The following is a 15154-nucleotide window of genomic DNA, read 5'->3' on the forward strand; positions in this document are numbered from 1 at the left end:
CTCGTGGTCCGAAGAGATCAGATGAGACTGGGTTTTTGGAAATCCGTACTAGAAAGGTACGAAAAATATTAAATGGTCCTACATTTTGTACTATTTCGTATCTTGTGAATGGTGAGAACTAAAAACCTGAAACTTGGAATGGGAATGGGAATCAAGGTTGAGGAGTAGAGTCAATGTAAGGAGGTAGTTTTGGAAGTGTATACTCATCTATACGAAAAGTACAGTGCAATACTAAATGGTATCAAATTTTGGACAATTTCGATTTGAGTGAGCCAGAGCTGGAATACTGAAATTTGCAAAGTAGTAGGTAGTTTTGAAAATTTGTACTGATGGGTACTAAATGGTAATAAATTTTATACAATTTTGGGTAGAGTTTAAAATTTGGGTAGATTTCTGAAATTTAAAAATATTTTTTTTTTGGAGTGTTGTTATGATGTTGTTATTTGTGAACATTTGTACATGAGTGTACTAAATTTGGTACAATTTGAACTAAGGCGACACGATAGGAGCGAAATCCTGAAATTTGGAACTAATATTACTGTTATATACAGGCTGATTGGTATTGAAAATAAGCTATATTGATCCAGATTTAGGTATAGCACAGATAACTCCAGATGTTCGACATTTTGAAGGTTTTTGACATAATTTCAAACTAAATCAGCCGAAACTTTTATTTTGGCGTTCCAAGTAAATCTCTTCTCTCCTTACAGAAAATTTTCGCTCCACTTTCAGGTCAACTAATTCGTATTTCCCTGATATAATGATACCTTTCGATTTTCTGCCTCAATTTCCCAACCAAATTAGATGAAATTTTACATTTGGGGTTCTTGGTGGGTCCGTTTTTCCCCTGCATAAAATATTCTCTACCGGTCCACTAATTGGTATAGTCCCCATATAACAGTACCTCGAAAGTTTCGCTTTTAAGGTTTCTGCCACAATTTCCAACAAAATCAGCCGAAACTTGACAATTGGGATTTTTGGTTGGTCTGTTCTCTCAGTGTAGGAAATATTCGATTCAAGTCCACTAATTGATATAGACTCCATATAACGGTAGTTTTTGTTTAGGTAGTGGTGGCTTTGAAAATTCGGCTTGGTCAAACTTAACGGTTGTTTTACTTGTTCATATTAAGACAATTTTAAATTTTGTATATTTTTCAGCTCTTAGACACTTTTGACAAAATAGTTTTCAATTATTTAATTTTTCCTTATAGTTGAGAGTACAAAAATCTGGCCCGATAATATTTAACGCCATTAGTATATGTTTAAAGAATCAATGATTTGTTACATCAGCTTTTTCCAAAACATTTTCACTTTTTTAAACTTAAACTTTTTCCTCTGTTGGTATAATCCTTTATTGGACCCCATTCGACGTAGATTCTATTTTGATTGATCGACTTATGATCCGTCCCCCCATTTACAGATGTTTTCGAATATGCCTTCCCTACGTTTCCTGTATTGCAAAAACATGTGGTTTTCGGAAAACATGTGTCTCTTCTGGGTCACAATGGCTGTTTTGCCCAAAATATATTAATATATCAATGTCAAGGTAGACAAGTTGTCAAATGTCATTTCCTGGCTTCGCTCCCCGGCTAATGTCAAACTAGAACAACCACCGGGTAGACGAGGAACATATGCAATTTTTAATTTATTCATGATTTTTGTGCAATAAATTTTTCTGAAACAATTTCTCCTGTGACAGTTTCAACAATGTATTGAAAAATTAGCACACGTCGGCCATAAATCACGTACCGCACACCAAATAGTCATTAATTAGCATTTGCCAGGATTGTAACGTTCAGGCCAGAGAGAGAGAGAGAGAGTAACCCGAAAAGGACGATGAGGGTGCAAATTATAGAGGGAGAGTGAGAGAGAGAAAGAGAGTGTGAGGCAGAATAAAAACCCTCGTGTCAATGGTAAATTGGCATTGCACACAAAACCAAAGTGAGAACAAACAACAACAAAGAACACACATACCGACAAACAAGGACCAGGACGAGTGACGACGAACAGGCAAAGTGACACTGACACAGGACACGCACAGGGAAAATGAAAAATGCATAGCGTTTCATTTTTTGAACATTTGATGCATATGCCTGTCTCTATGTCCGTCCGTCCATCCATCTCAGGTTTTTGGGTTTTATTGAATGACAAATAGCAGTGAGACAATGAGTGCAAAATTTTTATTGCCCTACAGAAAATTCAATAGCATTGGAAACTAGGAAAACACAAACTATCTGTCCTATCCATTTAGATCTCATCAATAACAGCTGCTACCCCTATATTAGCAACCAAAAGATGGGTGGTAACAACTCGGCCAGCAGGATTCTCGTAAAAATCAAACATAAATATTATTTTAAGACCTTTTCGGTTGTTGTTGTTTTTGTCTACTTCTCACTGGGATGCAACATTAACTGTGGATCCACACTTGAGTGATTATCTCATGTTTTTGTGCTTCCCAACTGCTGGGATGGTGTTCTTTAGATCTGATGTGTGTTTTTTGCCTTACCTCGTTAATGGCCTTAATGTGAGGTCCTTCTTTTATTTTTTTTTTTGGGTAGTTTCCTTTTTTATTTATTTAACACATAAATTAAGGAAGCCCGGACCAAAAGTAGACACTTTTTATATTTTTTGTTTCTTTTTTTTTTTGGTTACTTAAAATAACACATTGAGAGCAAGCAATTAATTAGAAATGTACACCCCTGATGATTATGCATTATTTGTGGGGTACTTTTTATCAAGTCGGAAAAAATATTTATTTATTTCGTTTCCCTAAAAAAACAATAGCACCCTGGTGTTAATTATATAGTTCGGTATTATTGTAGAAATAATTTCAATTGCATATGATTTTCTTTTGTTTGGCAGAGGTAATCAAAATTTGTGCATATGATTTTTAGAAAAAAGGGACCGTTTCGAAATTAGGCGTTTTATATTTAAACATTGTGTTATGAGTTGATAATACCATAGGGCTGGCAATTCGAATTATGTTGTTGAGGTATTAGGACAGTATGTTAAAATTTCGGTTTTATCTGGCCAAGCATTGGCTGAATTAAAATCCGCCTAAGATTATTCCTCACACATACCAACTTGTGCCAAAAAGCAAGAAGCTTCTTCTCACTTGGGCACACGATAAACAAGTCTTTGAAAGTTATATTCTAAATGTAAATGCATTTTTGCGACTCTAATGGAGTGTAACAGGTTTTAAGTTTATAGAAATCAGAGCTTCGATTTGCAAGACGATAAATATTGAAAGGGTCTATACGTGTTTTTTTTCTATCTGAAGTACATCATGTCTCCTATCAACATTTGGCTTGAGAGCAGTTACAGATTGGTTTCAGAGGGAACAAATATATGGAAGGCATATTCAATTCTGAATCGATTTTCACTAACCATAAAGGAGACATTTTAATCTCTATATAATGCATGATATCACTTCGAGAAGGATTATATTAAAAATATATCGTAGTCAAGTTCCACAAAATGGAAACCTACGTCCCGAAATTCACTTCATTTGGTCTGAAATTAGCCATTATTATCACAATAAACCTGAAATCGGATTAAGGATATATATGGGAGCTATATCCAAATCCTGGCCGTTCTACATAAAAATTTGCAAAAGTATTTTTATGCTCTATAGGATATCTTGTACCAAATAACATTGTTGTTGAATGCATATCATTGTTATGAATGTGAGGGACTTAAACACCAAATCGATTGGAACGTATACAGGATGATATAAAAAACTCCAACAAAGTCAAACGCCATAGTTTTTTAAACTTTATTGAATAAAAGCAAAAAATGTTTAAAATATCATCAAATTTTAGAATAAATTTAGATTTGTTCGAATCGGTCACCTTTGGCACGAATTATGGCCTTCAAATAGCCAATGAAACCGTCACACGCTCTGCTGTATTTTGGCCCATTTCCGGCGAAGCGCTTGCTTGAGGTGATCGATACTTTGGTATTTTTTAGTGTCAACCTTGCTTTCCAAAATACTCTAGACACAATAATCCGGATTGATATCCGGAGATTTTGATGGCCATTGTGCGCTGGAAATGAAGCAAGGAGCCTCATTTTGTAACCATTCTTGGGTGGCGCGTGCTGAGTGCGATGGTGCTGAGTCCTGTTGGAATGTTCAAGATCTGCGGCCAAAATGTTTGTGTGACCAAGGCTTTAATACACCCTCCAGAATATTTTCGCGATAATATTCGGCATTTATTCTGATGACACGGTCCATTTATACGAACGGAGAGCGACCATCGGCTGTTATGGCGGACCACACCATCGCCATGGCCGGCGCTTGAGTTCTGGTGGCCAACCGAAGGTGCACTTTTTCAGCTGTCCTCTTTGGTAAGTAAACACGATCATTTTGTTCGTTTACAAACTGCTGGACAACGAATGTTTTCCCATCGGAGAGAACCAAATTCGGCAGTTCACCGCTTTCGGCCAAGCGAAGCAACTTTTTAGCTCTTTTGAGTCTATTTTCTTTCTGTAGCGGTGTAAGTTCTTGCACTTTTTGGAATTTCAATGGCTTTACCCCGAGGTAATTTTTCAATATTTTCTAATGGAATATTGCAATATGTTCAGCTCACGAGCCATTTTTCGGCGACTGCAACGCAGGTTTCGATCAAGACGCTTCTTTACTTTTCGAACCATTTCTGCTGATGTTGTTGTTTTTTTCCGTCCACTTCCTTGACGTCGGGCTAAGCTACCAGTATCACAGTAACGAGCGATGGTACAAGACACAAAAGATTTATTCACATTTAAATGCTGGAGTGCCCCAAAGGTAGCAACTTGTTGTTTTCCAGTCAAATATAAAAAATCACACTATCACGCTTGAATTCCATCACGAATAATTTTTTTCTGGAAAATTCTCACCAAGATGCTTTTGTAGGTTGTAAACAATATATTGAGCAATCACTGGAATAATTTAACAGCTGTCGGACGAGTGGCTTTGAAATGACAGCAGTCTGAAGTTGGTTGCAGTTTTTTCATCTCATCCTGTATACTTTGTGAGATTTAAAATTTATATTTAGAGATTTTTATACCCTACACCACAAGGTGGTCAGGGTATTATGTCTTTGTGCATTTGTTTGTAACAAGCAAAAGGAAACGAGATAGACCCATAGTTCCTTTTGATGATCTGCATAAAATCAGTTTCTGAGTTGATTTATGCATGTCAGTCCGTCTGTCCGTCCGTCCGTCCGTCTATCCATGTATTCTTGTGAACAAAATGCAGGTCGCATTTATTATACGATCGAGATGAAATTTTGCAAACAACATTTGTTTGGCCCAAGGACGAACCCTATTGAAATTGGAGATAATCGGTCAAAATTTAGATATAGCTCCCATATATATCTTCGTCCGATTTGCCTTTTATTGTGCACCAAACGTGTAATATCAGCCCGAATGGTATGGAATTTTGCACATACAACCAAATTAGGCCTGAAAATAAGTATGCCGAATTGTATCGAAATCGGTTCAGATATAGCTATAGCTCCCATATATATTGTTCATCCGATTTGTTATTTTTGTCCTCCGCAGCCGTAATATGCACTCTGTAACAACAATATTTGGGGAAATATATCAAATGCAGCTCAGAAATACCTTTGCTAACTTTTATCGAGATCGGTTCAGATATGGATATAGCTCCCATATATATCTTCGTCCGATTTGCATTTTATTGTGCACCAAACGTGTAATATTAGCCCGAATTGTATGGAATTTGGCATATACACCCAAATTAGGCCTGAAAATATGTGTGCCAAATTTGATCGAAATCGGTTCAGATATAGCTATAGCTCCCATATATATTTTTCATCCGATTTGTTATTTTTGCCCTCCGCAGCCGTAATATGCACTCTGTAACAACAATATTTGGGGAAATATATCAAATGCAGCTCAGAAATACCTTTGCTAAATTTTATAGAGATCGGTTCAGATTTGGGTATAGCTCCCATATATAACTTCGTCCGATTTACCTTTGATTGTGCACCAAACGTGTAATATTTGTCCAAATGGGATGGAATTTGGCACTTACGACCGAATTGAGTCTAGAAGCTAGTATGTCAAATTTGGTAAAGATCGGTTCAGATATAGCTATAGCTTCCATATATATTATTCATCCGATTTGTTATATTTATTACCCACAACCGTAATATGCACTCCGTAACAACGATATTCAGGGAAATATATCAAATACAGCTCAGAAATATCTTTGCCAAATTTTATCGAGATCGGTTCAGATTTGGATATAGCTCCCATATATATCTTTATCCGACTTCAAATTAATTGTTCACCAAATGGGCAACACAAGTCCGAATTTGAAAGATACAAATGCTTCGGCATATTTAGTCCTTTGAACTTTAAATTACAATTATAATCATAGCGTGTATCATTGAATTCTCTCATAAAAATTTTTATACCCTCCACCAAAACAAGTATGGAGGGTATATTAAGTTCGTCATTCAGTTTGTAACTCATCGAAATAATCATTTTAGACCCAACAAAGTATATATATTCTTGATCAGCGTAAAATTCTAAGACGATTTAGCCCTGTCCGCCAGTCTGCCTGTCTGTTGTAATCACGCTACAGTCTAAACGAATTAAGATAGGAAGCTAAAATGTTGCACAGATCTCTCTTTTGTCTGCAGGCACGTCAAGTTCGAAGATGGGCTATATCGGTCCACGATATCGTATAGCCCCCATATAACGGTACCCCCGATATTCGGTATTTTGATTATGTTAGCCACATTTTTCAATGGAATTGTCTGAAAATCCACACAAGTAGTTCCTTGTGGGTACTTTATACTTCGGCAGATAATTATCTATATAGGTCCACAATATCGTATAGCCTCCATATAACGGTACCCCCCTATATTCGGTATTTTGACGATTTTAGCCACTTTTCCCAATGGAATAATCTGAAAATCCATACAAGGAGTTCCTAGTTAGTACTTTACACGCAGACATAGATTTGTCTTAATAGGTCCACAATATCGTATATCCTCCCATATATCGGCACTTTCCTATATTAGATATTTTAAAGATTTTAAAAGAATTTTTATTGGATTTTATTTTTTTGAAAATTTTCTAATTCGTTCCAAATGGTGGAGGGTATTCAAAGTTCGGCCCGGCCGAACTTACTGCTTTTTTACTTGTTAATTGTTATATGGAGCTCAACTTAATTAACAAAGTGGTGAAGGGTATCACAAAATCGGCCCCGCCCGACTTTAGGACTTTCTTTACTGGTTTATTATGATGGAGGGTATAAAAACAAACAACACAGGGCGGTGCCTATTATGAACTCCAGATCCAAGCTTGAGATAATTCTGTTGAAAAACGTTGCTAATATCCGCAAAATACGGAATATTTGGAGTCATCGTTATATGGGGGCTTTACGAAGAGGTGAATCTGTACGAGAAATTTTCTGTCACAGAAAGCAGTACCCATACCGAACTCATCAAAATAACAAAAATTATTATAAACAAGTTAAAAAGCACTAAGTTCGGCCGGGCCGAACTTTTAATACCCTCCACCATTTGCAACGAATTCCGAATCCGGTGAATAATGTCGCTAAAATCATCAAAATATCGAATATCAGGAGGTACCGTTATATGGGGGCTATACGAAGACGTAGACCTGCACAGACAATTTTCTATCTTAGACTGTAGTATTCATTACGAGCTTCAAGTACCAAATTTGAAACAATTCCCGTGAATAATGTCGTTAAAATCACCAAAATACCGAATACAGGGAGGTACTGATATATGGGGCCTATACGAAGACCTGGACCCGCACTGAAAATTTTCTGTCACAGACTGTAGTTCCTATAACGAACTTCAAATGTAAATAATGTCGTTAAAATCATCAAAATAACGAATATAGGGAGGTACCGTTATATGGGGGCTATATGAAAACGTGGACCTACATGGCCCATTTACGAACTAACCTGCCTACTGGAAAAATAAACATGTGTGCAAAATTTTAGCCATCTATCTCAATTCATTCGAAAGATAGCGTGATTACAATAGACAGACAGACGGACAGACAGACAGACAGACGGACATCGCTAAATCGACTTAGAATTTTACGCTGATCAAGAATATATATACTTTGTTGGATCTGACATGAGTATTTCGAGGAGTTACAAACGGAATGACAAAGTTAATGTACCCTCCATAGTATGGTGGAGGGTATAAAAAGGAATATTGGCAGGTATGGTTGCATACAAAAACGCGAAGTTCTCTGGTATACAATATATTTTAATATTTTGCTCATCCATGGCATAAATTTACAAAAGAGAGTAGATAAACAAGTAAAAAAGCTGTAAATTCGACCTGGCCGAACTTTGAATACACTTCATCATGTGGTACTAATTTGGCAAATTTCAAAAAATAATAATAATAATAATAATAAAATAAAATCAGTTAAAATTTCTATTAAAATCTTAAAAATACCAATAGTATATTAGGGTCTATACGACAACGTGGACCTGCATAGGCAACTTTTGTCATAAGAGATTAGAATATTCAAATGCGAAACTTGAAAAAATCTGTTTATAATGTAGCTAAAATCATCATATTACCGAATATAGGGAGGTACCGTTATATGGGGGTTATACAACGTGGGCCTGCATAGATAATTTTCCGGCATAAGCTGTAGTATCCATTACGAACTTCAACTGCCGAATTTGAAACAATTCCGGTAAATAATGTCGCTAAAATCATCAAAATACCGAACATCAGGGGGTTACGTTATATGGGGGCTAAACGAAGACGTGGACCTGCACAGACAATTTTCTGTCATAGGCTGTAATATTTGTTACGAACTTGAAATAGCAAATTTGAAACAATTCCTATAAATAATGTCGCTAAAATCATCAAAATACCGAATATCTGGCGGTACCGTTATATAGGGGCTATACGAAGAAGTGGACCTACATTGCCCATTTTCTGTTTTATGATGTAGTATCTATTACGAACTTCAAATACCAAATTTAAAATAGTTCCGGTATATAATGTCGCTAAAATCATCAAAATACCGAATATCTGGAGGTACCGTTAAATGGAGGCTATACGAAGACGTGGACCTACATGGCCCATTTTTAATACATAAAGTCCTGCAGACATAATACACATTTGAGTAAATTTTTATCAACTTACTTCATTGCGTTCGGAAGCTAGAGTGAATTCCACAAACGGACAGACGGATAGACGGACGGACATTGCTAACTCGGCATAGAATTTTATGCCGATCAAGAATGTATATACTTTGTGGGGTCTAAAATGTATATTTCGAGGTGTTACAAACGAAATGGCAAACTCCATACTATGGTGGAGGGTATAAAAATGACAGCGGCCTTTTTTTGCGTGGTTTTGATGAGTACAACTCAAAACAAGTAAGCAGAGGCTATAGTCGTGCGGGGCCGACCATGTGATACCCTACAACACCACAATATGTTAGAAGCCCCCTCATGTCCAAATCCATTTTGGAAGATTTCGCTTTTGAAATTATGTCACGGAACACTGCGCAGATATTACTCTCAGCATTTTGACCGGGGACATTTTCCCATTATTTTTGCACTCCATCGTGCTGTTAGTTTTTGTAGTCCATTTTACGGCTAAATATAATCCAATGGTCATCCAAAATGCCAGAATTCTTCCCTGTGCTTAACTATCTTCTCAGGCGTGTCAATTGGCTTCAATTGTGTGATTAGGATTTTTTTTTTGTTTTTGGTTCATTTGAGCCCCTAAATATTTTGTGATCATCTCCAAAACCAAGATGCTCCTCTGTGTCTTCAAATGTAGACTCATCTATATGATTTGCTTGTTTACGATATTTGGCTATATTCGTCAACGAAATTAGCATAAAAAACAGAGGTTCGCCTATTGTGTATTTCGGATATCGCCTGTAATGTTGGTATTTTTGCACACAAAAGTAGTGGTCCATTCTACCCGCTGTCTTAAATTCTATCTTCATGCGACATTTCGTGTCCTTTGGTTTCTATTTGTGGCCTTTATAACGGCTGCAAAATCAGGAACATTTTGAGTTGCTGGTCCATTTCAACCCCTAAATATATTGCGGACATCATAACATCTAACCCTACCTTTGTGAAAAAATTCGTGAGGATCGAACGATAAATAATAACCCCAACCTGTGTTGTAAAGTGAACAAATATTACAAAATATACACTTCAATATAATAAGTCAAATTGAAAAAATCGCATGCGATAAAAAATATGAAAAAATAAAAAAAATGTCACAAAATACTACAAAATATATTTTAACATCATTATTGGCATCTTTTTATGTGATTTTTTTTAGAGTTTATTCCTTTGTGCCAAGAGGGCATTCTGAATTGACAAAATTTGTCAAAATCGCTCCCGCCATTCTGGAGATATAAGCATTCTAGCTAACATCCCCTTCCTTTGTATATATACATTGTATATATTTCGCTATATATATCCGATATTTTTACTATCGGCATCTACGTAACGGTCAGAATTGACCTTTTCGTCTATTTGAGACTTCGCAGGCATTAAAAAATCGCGGTTTAATGGAAAATTTGACTTTTATTTATCACAAATGCTATGGCCTATTTCAACCACTAAATATTACCCGATGACCATCAAAATTGGAAAGCTTCTGCCCAGCCCAAAGCTCTAGCCCCATGCAAACTTTCGCTTCGATTGGTCTATAATTGTGACCTGTAGAGCAACTGCAAAATCAGGAAATTGTTCAGTTTTTGGTCCATTTTAACCCCTAAATACTGTGCGATCATCTTCAAAAGAAATAGGGTTCTATTCTGACCCTAACCCCACCTACATTTTAAATTTCGCGAAGATCGGACCATAATTGCGACCTGTAGAGTGATTACAAATTAACATGGACAGACGGACGGACGGACATACATAGCTAGATCGACTCAGCTCGGCGCGATAGGAAGATCCATATATACTTTCCTATGTGGGAAATCAATATTTTGTGGTGTTACATAATTTTTGGCCCAATCAAACTTATAATACCCCCAACACAAAGTGTTGTAGGGTATAAAGAGCTATAAAATATAACAGTGCATTCCCCCGATTCACGAAAATATAGAAAATCGTCGATTTATTGCAAGCAACTTAATTATCATATTCAAGTCCCACTCAAACAAAGTCATTGGCTAGCCGCCGACACCCATCTGTAATAAAAAGATTAACGATTTCATAAATCCTCCATAACTCACTCTCTCAAACTCATATCCATAAAATATATAATTGCCAAAGACTGAGTCGGTTTTTGTGTTATCCTTTTTTTAATGCATTTATGAGTAGATTGTCAATTTTGTCATTGTGTAATTTTTATTACCCATTCTTTGGCCCTTTGTCACACCAGATAATCACGTTTCCTCGGGCCATTACCCCATGGTGTGGTTGCCGTAAATATTCGCCTCTCTTCATCCTCGGCTCCTTTCCCTCAGTTATTTTACGATTTATTTTCAAACATTTAGGATTTTTGTTTTGGTTTTAGATTTAGTATTGTCAATGGGTATTTGTGAATTGTGAATTTTTATGACTTAAGGAGTACTGTAGCGAAATTGTGATGATGCTTATGTCGGCTGCCAAGAACAATTGTGGTGAAGGAACAGAGAGACAGACATTCAGCCGGAGTAAAATGTTTACCAGCGTATATAATGCGCTTGCTCGCCTTTGGATGTGTGTAAATGTGAGTGTGTGGAGCAGGGACATTAAAACTCAGCAATACTTTTTGAAAACTTGCAACAATTGCGGATACTTTGCTGGCATTTTTATGACTGCACGAAGGAGAAACAGAATAAATAGCAGCAGCAGCAACCGATGTCGTCGTTGCCTGTTTACCAAGATAATGTCAAATTTATTGCATTATTTTTTTACGACTTATTTCTTGTGTTCCTTTCTACGCCTGGGTGGTTTGTTTAGGATATGCAGCATGTTGTTGTTGTTGTTGGTGTTTGGTCTTAGTGCCATCATACCACCCTCGTAATAATGCATAAATCAAATACTCTCAGTGTCATAGTTGCTGGCATGGAGTTTATGTTTATGCCTTCCTCGTTGTGAAATGTGATTTTATTTTCAACTCAGAACGACAAAAACAAAAACGATATCACCCACCCAGTTTTATGATGATTTCTCCGGCGATAATGTCTGAGGATTATATGCAATGAGAGCCTTTTTTCAAAACTAATAACACGTCATTTGGTAATAAAATGTTTTTATTACCATCGTCTGTCGTCGCAGCAATGCATGACAATTCAAGTGACTGATAATTTACTTCAATGGAAATTTAAATGGAGATTTTAACGATTTTCATTTGTTTTTTTTTTTTTTTTTTGGTTTCAAGCATAATAAAACAGTTAGGTGTGGCAAATGAAATGACAAAACTATGGGTCATAAAAATTAATTCAAGATAAACATTTAATATTTTTGAGAGCAGTCAATTGTAGCCGGAGCCACAATTGTTATTCGGAAGGAGGTGCAATAGATTTGAAATTAAATATGGATGAAATACATTGCTATACAGGGTGAGATAAAAAAAACTGCAACAGAGTCGAACGCCATAATTTTTACTTTTTATACCCTACAACACTATGTGTTGGACCGATCCTCACGAAATCGAAAATGGAGGTGGGGCTAGGTCCAGAATAGAACCCTATTGCTTTTGGAGATGATCGCATAATATTTAGGGGTTGAAATGGACCAAAAACTGAAAAATTTCCTGATTTTGCAGTTGCTCTACAGGTGGTGGTCATCGGGTAATATTTAGTGGGTGAAATAGACCATAACATTTTTGTTAAATAAAATTTTCGATTAAACCGCGAATATTTTTAATCCCGGCGAAATCACAAATAGGCGAACAGGTCAATTCTGACCGTAACGTAAATGCCGATAGTAAATATATCGGATATATATAGCGAAATATGTACAATGTGTATATACAAAAGGAGGGGATGTTAGCTAGAATACTTATATCTCAAGAATGGCTGGACCGATTTTAACAAATTTTGTCAATTCAGAATGCCCTCTTGGCATAAAAGTGTATAATCTGAAAAAATCACATAAAAAGATGTCAATAATAATGCTAACATAGATTTTGTAGTATTTTGTGACATTTTTTATTTTTTCATATTTTTTATCGCATGCGATTTTTTCAATTTGACTTAGAATATTGAAGTGTATATTTTGTATTATTTTTTCAACTTACAAAACAGGTTGGGGTTATTATATGCAGATTGCAATTATCGTCCGATCCGCACGAAAATTTTCACAAAGGTGGGGTTAGGCTCAGGAGGGCTAGGCGTATTGTTTTCAAAGATTTCCGCAATATATTTAGGGGTTGAAATGGACCAAAAATAGGAAAAAAAATCTGATCACACAATAGAAGCCAATCGGCACGCCTGAGAAGAGAGTTAAGGACAGGGAAGAATTCTAGCATTTTGGATGACCATTGGTTTATATTTAGCTGTAAAATGGACCACAACAACTAACAACAGGACGGAGTGTGTAAATATTGGGCAAATGTCCCTATTCAAAATGCTAAGGGTAATATCTGGGCAGTGCTCCGTGACATAATTTCAAAAGCGAAATCTTCCAAAATGGATTTGAACATAAATTGGCTTCTAACTTATTGTAATGTTGTAGGGTATCATATGGTCGGCCCCGAACGACTATAGCCTTTGCTTACTTGTTTTTAAATTTTATTGAATGAAAGCAAAAATATCGGAAATAGCATCAAATTTTAGAATAAGTTTAGATTTGTTCGAATTGGTCATCCTTGACACGAATTATGGTCTTCAATGACCAATGAAATCGTCACACGCTCCTCGAATGTTGTTCTGCTGTATTTTGGTCCATTCCCGGTGAAGCGCTTGCTTGAGGTGATCGACACTTTAGTATTTTTTAGCGCCAACCTTGCTTTCCAAAATACTCCAAACACAATAGCCCAACGGATCGGTATCTGGCGATTTTGTTGGCCATTGTGCACTGGAAATGAAGCGAGGAGCCTAATTTTGTAGCCATTATTGGGTGGCGCATGCTGAGTGCGATGGTGCTGAGTCCGGTTGGAATGTCCAAGGTCTGCGGCCAAATTGTTTGCGTGCCCAAGGCTTTAATACACACTCCGGAATATTTTCGCGATAATATTGGGCATTTATTCTGATGCCACGGTCGATTAATATGAGCGGAAAGCAGGCATCGGCTGCTTCGGTTGTTTCGTTTGTAAATCGTCGAAATAATCATTTAAGATAAAACAAATTATCAGCTAAGTTCTGCCGGGACGAACTTATAATACACTTCACTCAGGAGGAACTCTTTGTGTGGATTTTAAGACAATTCTAGAATTTCCCATTCCAATTTTCAGAAAAATTGCCCGTTATATCGGGGATATATATGGTTATTGAAAACGGTGACTTCGATCAAAATTTTAGATTGATATTCGGTTCTATGCAAAGGAATTGTTAGAAATTTGGTATTTGTAGTTCCAAGTGAATACCAGAAAAAGGTCCACCTTTTTCCTATAGCCTTTAACGGTACCTCCCAATATTCGGTATTTTTATGATTTTATTTACATTTTTCAATGAAGTGTTTAAATATGGACCTAGGTCTCTTTGGATCAAATTCGATTCAGGACATTTGACCGTCCGGCAAGCGCGCAAGACAACTATCGAGTTTCGAGTTCATAGATGGACAATATCGGTCCACTACTTCTGGACTCCCCACAAAAGATCAAAATTTTCAAAGAAAATGAAGATGGAATATATCGGTCCACTCTTTCTGGTAACAAAACGCTCATAAAATGAGAAATAATCCTCCGTCTCAATATTTTTATTAATGTATGATACAAATTGGACCAGCTCTTCTGGTACGTCTCTCAAAAAGGGTCACAATTTTCAATAATTATATTTCTCATTACTAATAGATTCTTTGAGTATCTAAATATTTCTCTCAACCAGTGATCATATGTAAACATGGAATATATCAGTCACGCCTTCTGGTTCCTTCCCCACAAAAGGCTAACATTTTGATTAACTCGAATAAAAAAAATTGTTCGATTTTTTTTTTACATTTTGCACATCCCAATACTTGTATTACTATTAGACGAAGTGGAACACATCGGTCAACAATATCTGGAACCTC

Source organism: Musca domestica, unplaced genomic scaffold (assembly GCF_030504385.1).
Source record: "Musca domestica strain aabys unplaced genomic scaffold, Musca_domestica.polishedcontigs.V.1.1 7, whole genome shotgun sequence".
NCBI classification, from domain to species: Eukaryota; Metazoa; Arthropoda; class Insecta; order Diptera; family Muscidae; genus Musca; species Musca domestica.